Source organism: Tachypleus tridentatus, unplaced genomic scaffold (genome assembly GCF_004210375.1).
Source record: "Tachypleus tridentatus isolate NWPU-2018 unplaced genomic scaffold, ASM421037v1 Hic_cluster_1, whole genome shotgun sequence".
NCBI classification, from domain to species: domain Eukaryota; kingdom Metazoa; phylum Arthropoda; class Merostomata; order Xiphosura; family Limulidae; genus Tachypleus; species Tachypleus tridentatus.
In genome coordinates this window covers 15,600,029-15,611,417 of record NW_027467777.1, presented here as the reverse complement: position 1 = coordinate 15,611,417, position 11,389 = coordinate 15,600,029, and positions in this window count along the sequence as shown.

Sequence of the window (11,389 nt, the reverse complement as noted above, 5' to 3'; positions counted from 1 at the left end):
AGGAATGCCACAGATTTATTAACCTTAAGTTACAGAATATCTTGACAGGAAGGTCACAGTTTCATGTTATTGCCGTATTGAAAATTGTTTGTTTGTTTTTGAATTTCGCGCAAAGTTACTCGAGGGCTATCTGCGCTAGCCGTCCCTAATTTAGCAGTGTAAGACTAGAGGGAAGGCAGCTAGTCATCACCACCTACCGCCAACTCTTGGGCTACTCTTTTACCAATAGTGGGATTGGCCGTTACATTATAACGCCCCCGCGACTGAAAGGTCGAGCATGTTTGGTGCGACGTGGATGCGAACTCGCGACCCTCAGATTACGAGTCGCACGCCTTAACTCACCTGGCCATACCGTGCCCCGTATTTAAGAACGATGAATTGTTATTAAACGTGTAGCGTGCTAGTAATGCATATAAATATACCTCAACGATGACTTTCAAGCATGTATGAAGGAAACGAAACAATACTAATATTAAATGTTATTTACTAATAGAAACTGTTTATTTTTATGCTTCAGTTTCGCTTTTAAAATCTTGTAATTATCTTTTGAAATTTATATTCACGCAACATGGTCGTTAGAATTCTACCCGGTGTTCAGCAGCTATTGAAAGAAAATAATTTGCATTAGTTCTCACTAGTAAACACCACAGAGTATTTCGTAGTCATTGGGAAAGATAATTTATAAAATGGAGAATTGTGTACTTTGTGCTAGAAGAATAAAAAAAAAAGTTTGTTCCATAAACCATTGTTTCTTTTAATAGTTATTTAGGTATATGTATAAATGAAACAGTGCGTGATTTTTCAAACTTTAATAAATGATGCAGAAATGGAACAATGAATAAGGAAGTACTGATGGCGTCACCGTATGTGTAAGGGATTGGGGGGTGAGTATATATAGTACAAAGAATGAATCTTTTTATGCTTCAGAATCTTATCCCTGTTAACAGTATTCTTAGGTTTAGGTTCTTGGTTTATAGACACTTAGTCATCAAGTTGTGTAGGGACCTGAGGCCAACATCACAGAGGTTTAATATTCGGGTTTTTAAAGTGTTGCTCTACAAGATAAGTAAGTAGGTTTATTATTTTCATCAGACTTTCCGGTTTAAAACGTCTTTCGCGTTAGAGGTTCTTGATGAGTATCACATGTCGTGGTACATACTTAATCTCATGGCCATTGGCACGCTCCGCACGGCCACTATATTCGTTAAGAGCTCTAAGTACATGGTTTCGTACCTGAGCAATCTAGACATGACATATAACTGTTGTAATTAACTTAAATACAGAGCGTTACTTTTTATATTTTATAAACTTTGGGCATTCAAATACAAAACGCCCCAACCAAAATACATTTCGCATGCGCAGTACGAATTTTTTCCGCTAGTGAAATAACAAAATGTGTCATGCAACATGTTTCGTTGGAGTTTCATGAGACTTTCTACTCAATCTACTGGGTAACCAAGGGCTCGAGCGTCTCACTAGAACAAACATTTAATTTTATATATTACTTACACTTATATAGATGTTTAGTGTCGTTAAATCTGAAGGCTTGTAACATTAAAGTCTGGTTATAATTAATATGGTGGATACAGCACAGATAACCTATTATATTGTTTTGCTTTCAGCAACAAACAAAACAATTTTTATATCATCATTATTCATTATATAAAATATAAAACAACGGGTTTATAATATAACTTCCTTAAACTGTAATACCAGTAAATGTTTATCAAAAGAATCATTTTGTATAATATACACTGATAGCTTTTAAATGATGTTACTGTTGGTATAGTTTAAAGCAGCAACACCTTGTAAGTTATCTTACTGTTCACACTGTCTATAGTAGCTGTTTTTAAATTTCGCATACATAGCATCAGTTGTTATACCACTAAACTGAACTTTATTTAACGTTATTGTTGATATCGGGTATAATATCAGCTTGTTACTTATGTTATTGTTGGTATAGTTTAAAGCAGCAACACCTTGTAAGTTATCTTACTGTTCACACTGTCTATAGTAGCTGTTTTTAAATTTCGCATACATAGCATCAGTTGTTATACCACTAAACTGAACTTTATTTAACGTTATTGTTGATATCGGGTATAATATCAGCTTGTTACTTATGTTACTGTTGGTATAGTTTAAAGCAGCAACACCTTGTAAAGTTATCTTACTGTTCACACTGTCTATAGTAGCTGTTTTAAATTTCGCATACATAGCATCAGTTGTTATACCACTAAACTGAACTTTATTTAACGTTATTGTTGATATCGGGTATAATATCAGCTTGTTACTTATGTTACTGTTGGTATAGTTTAAAGCAGCAACACCTTGTAAGTTATCTTACTGTTCACACTGTCTATAGTAGCTGTTTTAAATTTCGCATACATAGCATCAGTTGTTATACCACTAAACTGAACTTTATTTAACGTTATTGTTGATATCGGGTATAATATCAGCTTGTTACTTATGTTACTGTTGGTATAGTTTAAAGCAGCAACACCTTGTAAGTTATCTTACTGTTCACACTGTCTATAGTAGCTGTTTTTAAATTTCGCATACATAGCATCAGTTGTTATACCACTAAACTGAACTTTATTTAACGTTATTGTTGATATCGGGTATAATATCAGCTTGTTACTTATGTTACTGTTGGTATAGTCTATAGTATCAGCTTCTTACTTACGTTATTGCGGTATAGTGTATAGTACGAGCTTCTTATTTATGCTATTGTTGGTATAGTGCATAGTATCAGCTTTATACTTACGTTATTGTTGGTATAGTGTATTGTACGAGCTTCAAAATTATTTTACTGTTGGTATAGTGTATAGTAGAACCTTATAAATGATGTTACTGTTGGTATAGTTTCTAGTACCACCTTGTAAACTATGTTGTATAGTTTATAGTAGCAACTTGTTAATTATGTTATTGTTAATATAGTGTATGTTTGTTTTTTTTAAATTTCATGCAAATCTACACGAAGGCTATCTGCCCTCGCCCTCCTTAATTTAACAATTTAAGACTAGAGGGAAGGTAAATAGTCATCACCACCCACCGCCAACTCTTGGGTTACTCTTTTACAAACGAATAGTGAGATTGACCTTCACATTATATCACCCCCCCACGGCTGAAAAGTGAGTACGTTTGGTGTGACGGAGATTCGAACCTGCGACCCTCGGATTACGAGTCGAATGCCTTAACAACCCGGCCATGCCGGGCCAATCTAGCGTATAGTAGTAACTTGATAATTATTTTATTGTTAATATTGTGTATAATAGTAACTTGTTCATTACACTGTTGTTAATATTGTGTATAGTAGTAACTTGTTAATTATTTTATTGTTAATATAGTGTATAGTTGTAACTTGTTAATTATGTTATTTTTGGTATAGGGTTTAGTAATAATTTAGATGTAGTTAATGGTTTCATCTTTTTAAATGTTAAGTTTAGAAATGTAGTTCGTATTGAGACGGTGTTTGGTGATACTTGAGTGACGTAGTTAATGTTGGTACGGTGTTTAGTGATAGTTAACTGACATTATTAGTGTTGGTACGGTTTTTATTTTTATTTAAAAGATGTAGCAACTATTGATACAGTGTTTATTTATAATTTGTTGATGGTTCTTATATGGTGTTTAGTGATATTTAAAATATGTAGTTGGTTTTGATACAATTATTAGTGCTAATTAATTGATGGTGGTGATTTGGCGTTTAGAAACAATTAATTGATATAGTTAGTGTTGGCATGGTGTTCACTGATGTTCAAGAGATATATTTAATGTTGGTATGGTCTTTAGTGACATATCGTAAGTTATTGTTCGTACGGTGTTTAGTAATAATTAATTGACCTTGATAGTGTTGGTACGGTGTTTAGTGATAATTAATTGACCTTTTTAGTGTTGGTACGGTGTTTAGTGATAATTAATTGACCTTGTTAATGTTGGTACGGTGTTTAGTGATAATTAATTGACCTTTTAGTGTTGGTACGGTGTTTAGTAATAATTAATTGACCTTGTTAGTGTTGGTACGGTGTTTAGTGATAATTTTCAATCTGTTGACGCTAGTCTTCTGCGGGACTGTTGAATATAATGTTCCTAAAGCTACTAAATTTGCTATTGTTTATTTACATTTGTTAATTATGTTCTAATGTATAATGTTTTCGTCCATCAAACGGTGATTGGAATTTGACTAGGAATACAAAGTGAAGCTAAGCGAGAAGTTCTATCATCTCTCGAGAGAAGAAAGAATTAAACTTGGTATCAGGAAGATAGACTTTATATTGAAATGTGAATACATGGAGAGAAACTGCCTGAAATAGTAAGTAATACAAATAAATGAATTTTGAAATATGGCTATGGTAATATTATGAACCATATACGTGTACTGTTAACATTAAAAGTTCTTGAAATATTAAGATTACCTCTGTTTTCTAGGGTCATCTTCAATGGCCATATTGTTTCATTAAATTATCCAGAGCACATTATAGTGTAAAATAGATTTTAATTGTCGTAATACACTATCTTAGAACAACAAAATTTGTTATATTTATTTAACTGGACACTCACTGTTTCAACTTGAAGTATTTTCAGGATTGTAGCACTAACACGTGAACTTTAACTTACAGTATGAAACTTTAAATGGTTTAAGTAATGAATACTAATCGAATTTATAGCGTGCATTTCCACAGTGTGCGCGTGCCCATTATAAAATAGTAAATTTATTGTTGAAACTGTATTGTTGAAAGAATTAGCTGTAGTGAGTACAAGATCGGTCAAACTTACGGATTTAAATAACAAAAGATAAGGTGACAAAAGTGGAATATTTAAAATAATAGTTCCTATTTGTCTCTATTCATCTGTGATTGTTGTTGTTGTTCGATTAGCGTGGTTTCTATAAATTGTCTCTCAGTGCAGTTGGTGGATTTGGTAAATACCTGTGGTGATTTCACGTCAGGTGTTATTTGTTGTGATTAGTTATAATTTGCTCTTATTGATGTCAAGAACTCGCATAACATATTACAGAACAATGAGTCATTTGCCGAAATAGTTACGTAGAGGGATAGCTAGAAACGCATCTACTGAGAATTGGATAAGTTATATTAAAAAGATATGTTCGAATAGATGATTTAGAGTTTCGGAAAAGACATATCAGTTATACTTAATGGTATTTAAATAATAATAATTAAGACATATGGATTAACTTGGGATGTCAGGACTATCCGTAAAGAGACATGCAATAAGTCATACTTTGATTGTGGAAATAAAAGTATGGTGCGCTATTATAAGTGAGAATCCTCCAACACAAAGTCAGTAGAAAAAGCCACTCGCATGTTCCAAACCACAACAAACAACATAATAAAAAAAAGATCTCTATCTCAAAACGAGGTCAACAGGATATGAGTTCACCAAAATAACTCTTCTAGTAATATCTTCCGTTCACTCGCTGTATGCATCAAGTAGGTAGAAGAATGAAATAGGTATTCATTTTACTTCATATGAAACTAAGTCGGTCAGGTCGCTGGACATACAGCTTATGGATTACTATGCAATCTGATGGAGGATATAAACCGTCGTCTTTGTACATTAGATGGCTTATGGATAGCCTGCAGGAAGGATAGGTGATACTTTAGACATGACAGCTTTACGAAGGAGGTTTTAGCAATTAAAATTACGACGAGAGGCTACTTGTTGTCAAAATTCAAAGCCATCATACATAATGCGTCAGAACATGGTGGCACAGACTGTAACGACGTGATTACTCCAAATTTGTTTTAATATGACGTAAGTAACTTCTGTATTAATCAGCCATTTAGACTAAAGGGAATAAAAAGGCGCTGGGGGTAAAGCTTTTAATATTCACACAAACCTTTATGTTTAAGGTTAAAGATGGAGTTTATTTTGACACCAGAGATCGGGTTTACCACGTCATATTTATTTTTCTTTTATATGTTGAGCGATTATAATATTTATAACATGTGCTATCATCCATCATAAACTAATTCCTATTATAGAATTTTTGAAAAATAAGTATGTACTAGATGTGTTTCCGTAGGGTCGTCGAAAATTTTCTGTTTCAAAAGTAAATAAAACCTAAATTAAGAGTAACAAATATTTTTATTAATCGCTTTTGAAGTCCGTATCTCATGTTGTGTTGTAGCAGAAAGAGTGCATAATTCTTCTCATGATTCAAGACATGAACAAGTTTACTATCGTCATGACAACAAAAGTTCTAACATTAAGCGTCCTTTATGTGGTGTCATTGTAGTGTCTGCTGACTGTCTGACTGGCAGACAAAACACTACTGTACGGCAGTGCAAGTGGTTAAAACAGGTGACCCCTCTCCTTATGGAAACATCATTTTACGTTATGGTATTGAACTGACTACCAAAAACAAGGACTTTCACACCTTTCGTGTTTACAGTTTGATACTAAAATAAATAATGGAATTATATAGTGTACCTAGTTTACAACCAAGTATTTGATTCAAACACAATGTTTTATATTTTCCAGCGTTGCCCAATTTTTTGACTACGATTTTTCCAATTGTTTCACTTTTAACCCAAGCTGGGGACCAGAAGGTCACGTTCAGGATGCTAGAGTTTTTAACCCCGTCACAGGAAACTCCACAGGTAAGCCTTTTGATCTTTCAAACATCTCCTTTAACTTGTGATTTCTATATCTATTTGAAATCTCGAATTATCCGTTTATAAAGAAAACTGAGCTTTCTCAGCAACGTACAAAAGTAAAATATTTTTAAACCAAGATATACAACTTTAGGGACATATTTCAATGTATCAATCATTCTTTACCGAAATAAAAATAGACGCATAAATAATATATAACATTTTTTATGATTTTCTTCTGATAAATAGCCGTATACATATTTTTTATTCACAAATTTAAATGTGTTTTCATTAAGCCGATTCCCTAGTGACTCAGTAATAAATCCGTGGACTTATGACGATAAATATCGGTAGATATAACACACAAAGCCCATATAGTTTCACTTTTAACAACAAACAAACAAAGTTTTCATTAAATAGAAAGCTCGGCGTGTTTCAGTGGACCTAAAAATCTGAAAAGACACTTCAATTAAAACATCAGAAAATATAAACAAGAAACGTGATTCAATCTCGTGACAATTATACAAACGTGTTAGGATTTACCTCATTAGAGCGCGAAAATTAGTATTAAAGTAACTCACTTATCTACGACTACCTCAGCTTATACTAAATTATAGAACTATTCATTTATTAGTGTATCAATTCTCGTTAGTACTGGCAGGGAAAAAAGAAGAAAGAAAATACTAAACATACCTACTTGTGTTATATGTTCCGGTCGCTTGCTTCATTCTTCTAACAAGTATCTATTTGTAGCGCCCTCTCTGTTTATAATTTAATACTACATAAAAATTACATGACTTTTCTTTTATTGTTATTATTATTATTACAGAACAAACGTTCAGTAAAAAATCCAGGTATTTGTTAAGATATGTGTTTAGATTTTAGGTGTTACTAAGAACCACTGTGCCTTATAAGTATTTGAACCTTCTTTTAAAGTATTTCTATCACTAAATTTATATGTATATCAAATAGCAAACGTCTCAAAATTATTAAATGATATATTTCACATTTTCTGTGCGTGTACTTGTCATTCAATGTTTAATAGGGAACAAATCTACAATAAAAAAACGCCTTGTATCAGAAGTGTAAACTTCAAAACGTAGATCATTAAATATAACCCAATATATAGAAAACAAACAAACAATACAATAATTTTATAGTAGCAAATAAAAGGGTCCAAAATACGTATAGTTATAATAGGGACAATAACTGTATTTCTAGATTGAACTTCTGTGTTTTTTATTATTCTGGTTGCAAAGACATTTCCGATAAAACGATTATTGTCCCGACCGTTAGAATTTGAAGCTTGAATAGTTTCGTGATTTTCTGTAAATAACAAACTCGTTATAGATTTCTACAATACATATAAGAATGTTTATGCTCTGTTTGTTGTAGCCTTTATACAATACTAAATAACAAAGTATATCAATACGTCATTCTAGCATTTGGCGACAAGCATTTAGCTTTAAGGACTTTTTCTTCGACCGTAACTAAATGTTCGTTTGAGTCCGACGGCTTAATTTAGCTGGCCATATAAATGTGTTCATTTGTCGCTAAACATTGACGTTTGACGTACTGAAAGTAAACAGTTCTTGGAACCAATATTTTTATTCAATATTTATGCTGTACTTTATTAACAATAGACCTTTATATGTAACAGTTTGTGTCACCTTCAACACTGTTCATTATCTGCAGTTTGGACAATACAGAAACATGAACAATGGACAGATAACGTACAAAATGTTAACTTTAATACTTATAATAGATATAAACAAATGCAATAAATATATATATAATAAATATAAAATGATGACAACAAATATGTATAATAAATATAAAGAATGACAACGAAAATCTATATAATAAATATAAAGAATGACAACAAATATCTATAATAAATATAAAGAATGACAAGGAATATCTATAATAAATATAAAGAATGACAACAAATATCTATAATAAATATAAAGAATGACAAAGAATATCTTTAATAAATATAAAGAATGACAACAAATATCTATAATAAATATAAAGCATGACAAAGAATATCTATAATAAATATAAAATGATGACAACAACTATTTATAATAAATATAAAGAATGACAACGAATATCTATATGATAAATATGAACAATAACAACAAATTATTTTTTAAATGACAGAACTTGTATTTATGAAACAACAAGCTATAAAAACATGTTATTCAAAAATTACTATATAATAGGCTGAAATAAAACAACTGAAAGTGTTGTTGGCATGGCGACTGAGTTTTGATTATTTTCTATTCTTTGTTTGATATTATTAATGATTATAGCTCATTCGCCTACGGGTTAGTAATGATATAATTTCTTCCCCCTTTATCCTTTCATTATGTGTTGTATCATGAAACAAAATAACTGTTTTTGTAGCGATTGATGTCGCCCTGCTATCGTCGTGTGATAACTGTAGTTTGTTTTTTTGTTTTTTGAATTTCGCACAAAGCTACTCGAGGGCTATCTGTCCCTAATTTAGCAGTGTAAGACTAGATGGAAGGCAGCTAGTCATCACCACCCACCGCCAACTCTTGCTACTCTTTTACCAACGAATAGTGGGATTGACCGTCACATTATAACGCCCCACGGCTGAAAGAGCGAGTATGTTTGGCGCGACGGGGATGCGAACCCGAAACCCTCAGATTACGAGTCGCACGCCTTAACATGCTTGGTCATGCCGGGCCCATAACTGCAGTAATATGAGTGATAATTTTTATTAACCCCAATATATTCTGTGCTTATGAAACGTTCATTTGATATGCCGAAGCTTCGATTTATGAGGTGTATTTAGTTGTATTTTGACTGGTTGTTTTTTTCTAATAGATTGAAAAATCAAACTTTGTTTCCACTGTACAAATTACATTATGTAACAAATTCTTTACTTTTTTCTTGTTCCTGGGCAGTAATATTATTTCCCAATTACTTATGCCTAAAGTAAATTAAAAAGACTTATTTTTCTCTCCAAACTTTGCTTTTGTGACCTAGGTAATGAAAATTTCAAATTTACCCATTTTCCAGAACGTTCCAGGTAGATTGAGTGCTGAGTAGCTGATAGAGAATTTTCTCGAACTTACAAAAATTTTCTAAAACTGTCCATAGTAATATATATACAGGGGCTCACCACTCACCACTTCAGTTTAGTTCTAGCTGCCTAAGTGAACACATAAATCTATCCAAGATGGCTTTTCCAAGTTTCCCTGTTATCTTTGTCTTTGGGACAGCAGGGATACCGCAGCACACCACAACAGGAAGCACTGGCCACAATGGACAGAGTTCTCTGTGAGGAGGCACAATGTCAAGTGTGAGCCACTGGTGGACCTCCAGAAGGTATTGTTCCCACCATTGCACATAAAATTGGGTCTTATAAAACAATTTGTCACAGCTCTTGATAATGAGTCTGCAGCCTTCAAGTACCTTCGAGACTTCTTCCCTAAGCTGTCTGAGGCAAAGGTCAAAGCTGGTGTCTTCGTTGGACCACGAATAAAGAAGATCCTGGAGTGCACAGAATTCCCCAATAAGCTCAGTAGGAAGGAAAAAAGCTTGTGGCAGCTTTGTCGCAATGGTTCAGGGCTTCTTGGGCAATCACAAAGCCAAAATTATGTGGAACTGGTTGAGGCTCTGGTGAAGAACTACGGCAATATAGGCTGCAGGATGTCCCTGAAAGTCCATATCCTTGACGCTCATCTTGATAAATTCAAGGAGAACATAAGAGCATACTCAGAGAAGCAAGAAGAGCTATTCTACCAAGATATACTGGTTTTTGTACGCGTATATCGTTCAAAACGAAAACATGATTGGAGACTATATTTGGGGGCTGATATGTGAAAGTGGTTTACATAACAAAAACCTAGAAAAACTACTCACTTCTAAACACTTTTGTTCATTTTTGTATAACTTTAGTATAAATACATGTAAATCATGATATGTTGTTTTATTCAGACCTTATATAAATGAAAATGTGCAAATTTACCTGTTTATACTTAGAAAATATGTTAATTTCTAAATTTCATTATCCAGGTCACAAAAGCAAAGTTTGAAGGGAATAATGGCCATTTTCTGTACTTTTACAGCATAAGCAATTAAAAAATAACACATACTGTCCAGGAACAAAATTTGTGTTACACAGTGTTATTAATAAAGTTTGCACTTTTTAGCTATCATTGGTCATTGTACACAATTATTAAGAAATTCTGAGGTATAATTGTCGTTGTCCACTGTACACTATTATTAAGGAAGTTTGAACTCTGCCCACTACGGGTATCGAAACTATGACTTTAGCGTTGTAAGTCCGCAGACATACCGGTGATCCTCTGGGGACGTATATAAAAAAGTATACAAAACAACAGCGATTAACACAACAGAGACAGCTAGAAGAATTTGGAGTTAATATTGAAAAACGTGGTTTAGCTTTCGTTGACATACAGACCTCTTCCTCAAGGTTAAACTTGCAGACATTATTAGCGGTTACAATTGCTAGATTTATGTTCGTACTACAACATTCAGTTTGGTGTCTGTGTGTTTGTTATTTTGTTTTTTTTACTGTTTTTCAGAACTCACTTTGTGGATAAATTTGGACGCATCCAATTACTCCCCTCTGGATAAATCAATCCGAGCGAAGATGACAATCCACACTCCTGAGAGCATCCCGAATCCGGCGTACGATGCTGTAAACCTACAGCGAGGACAGTACTACAAGTATGGAGTGCGAGAGGTGGTTTCCAATATTTTACATAATTTTA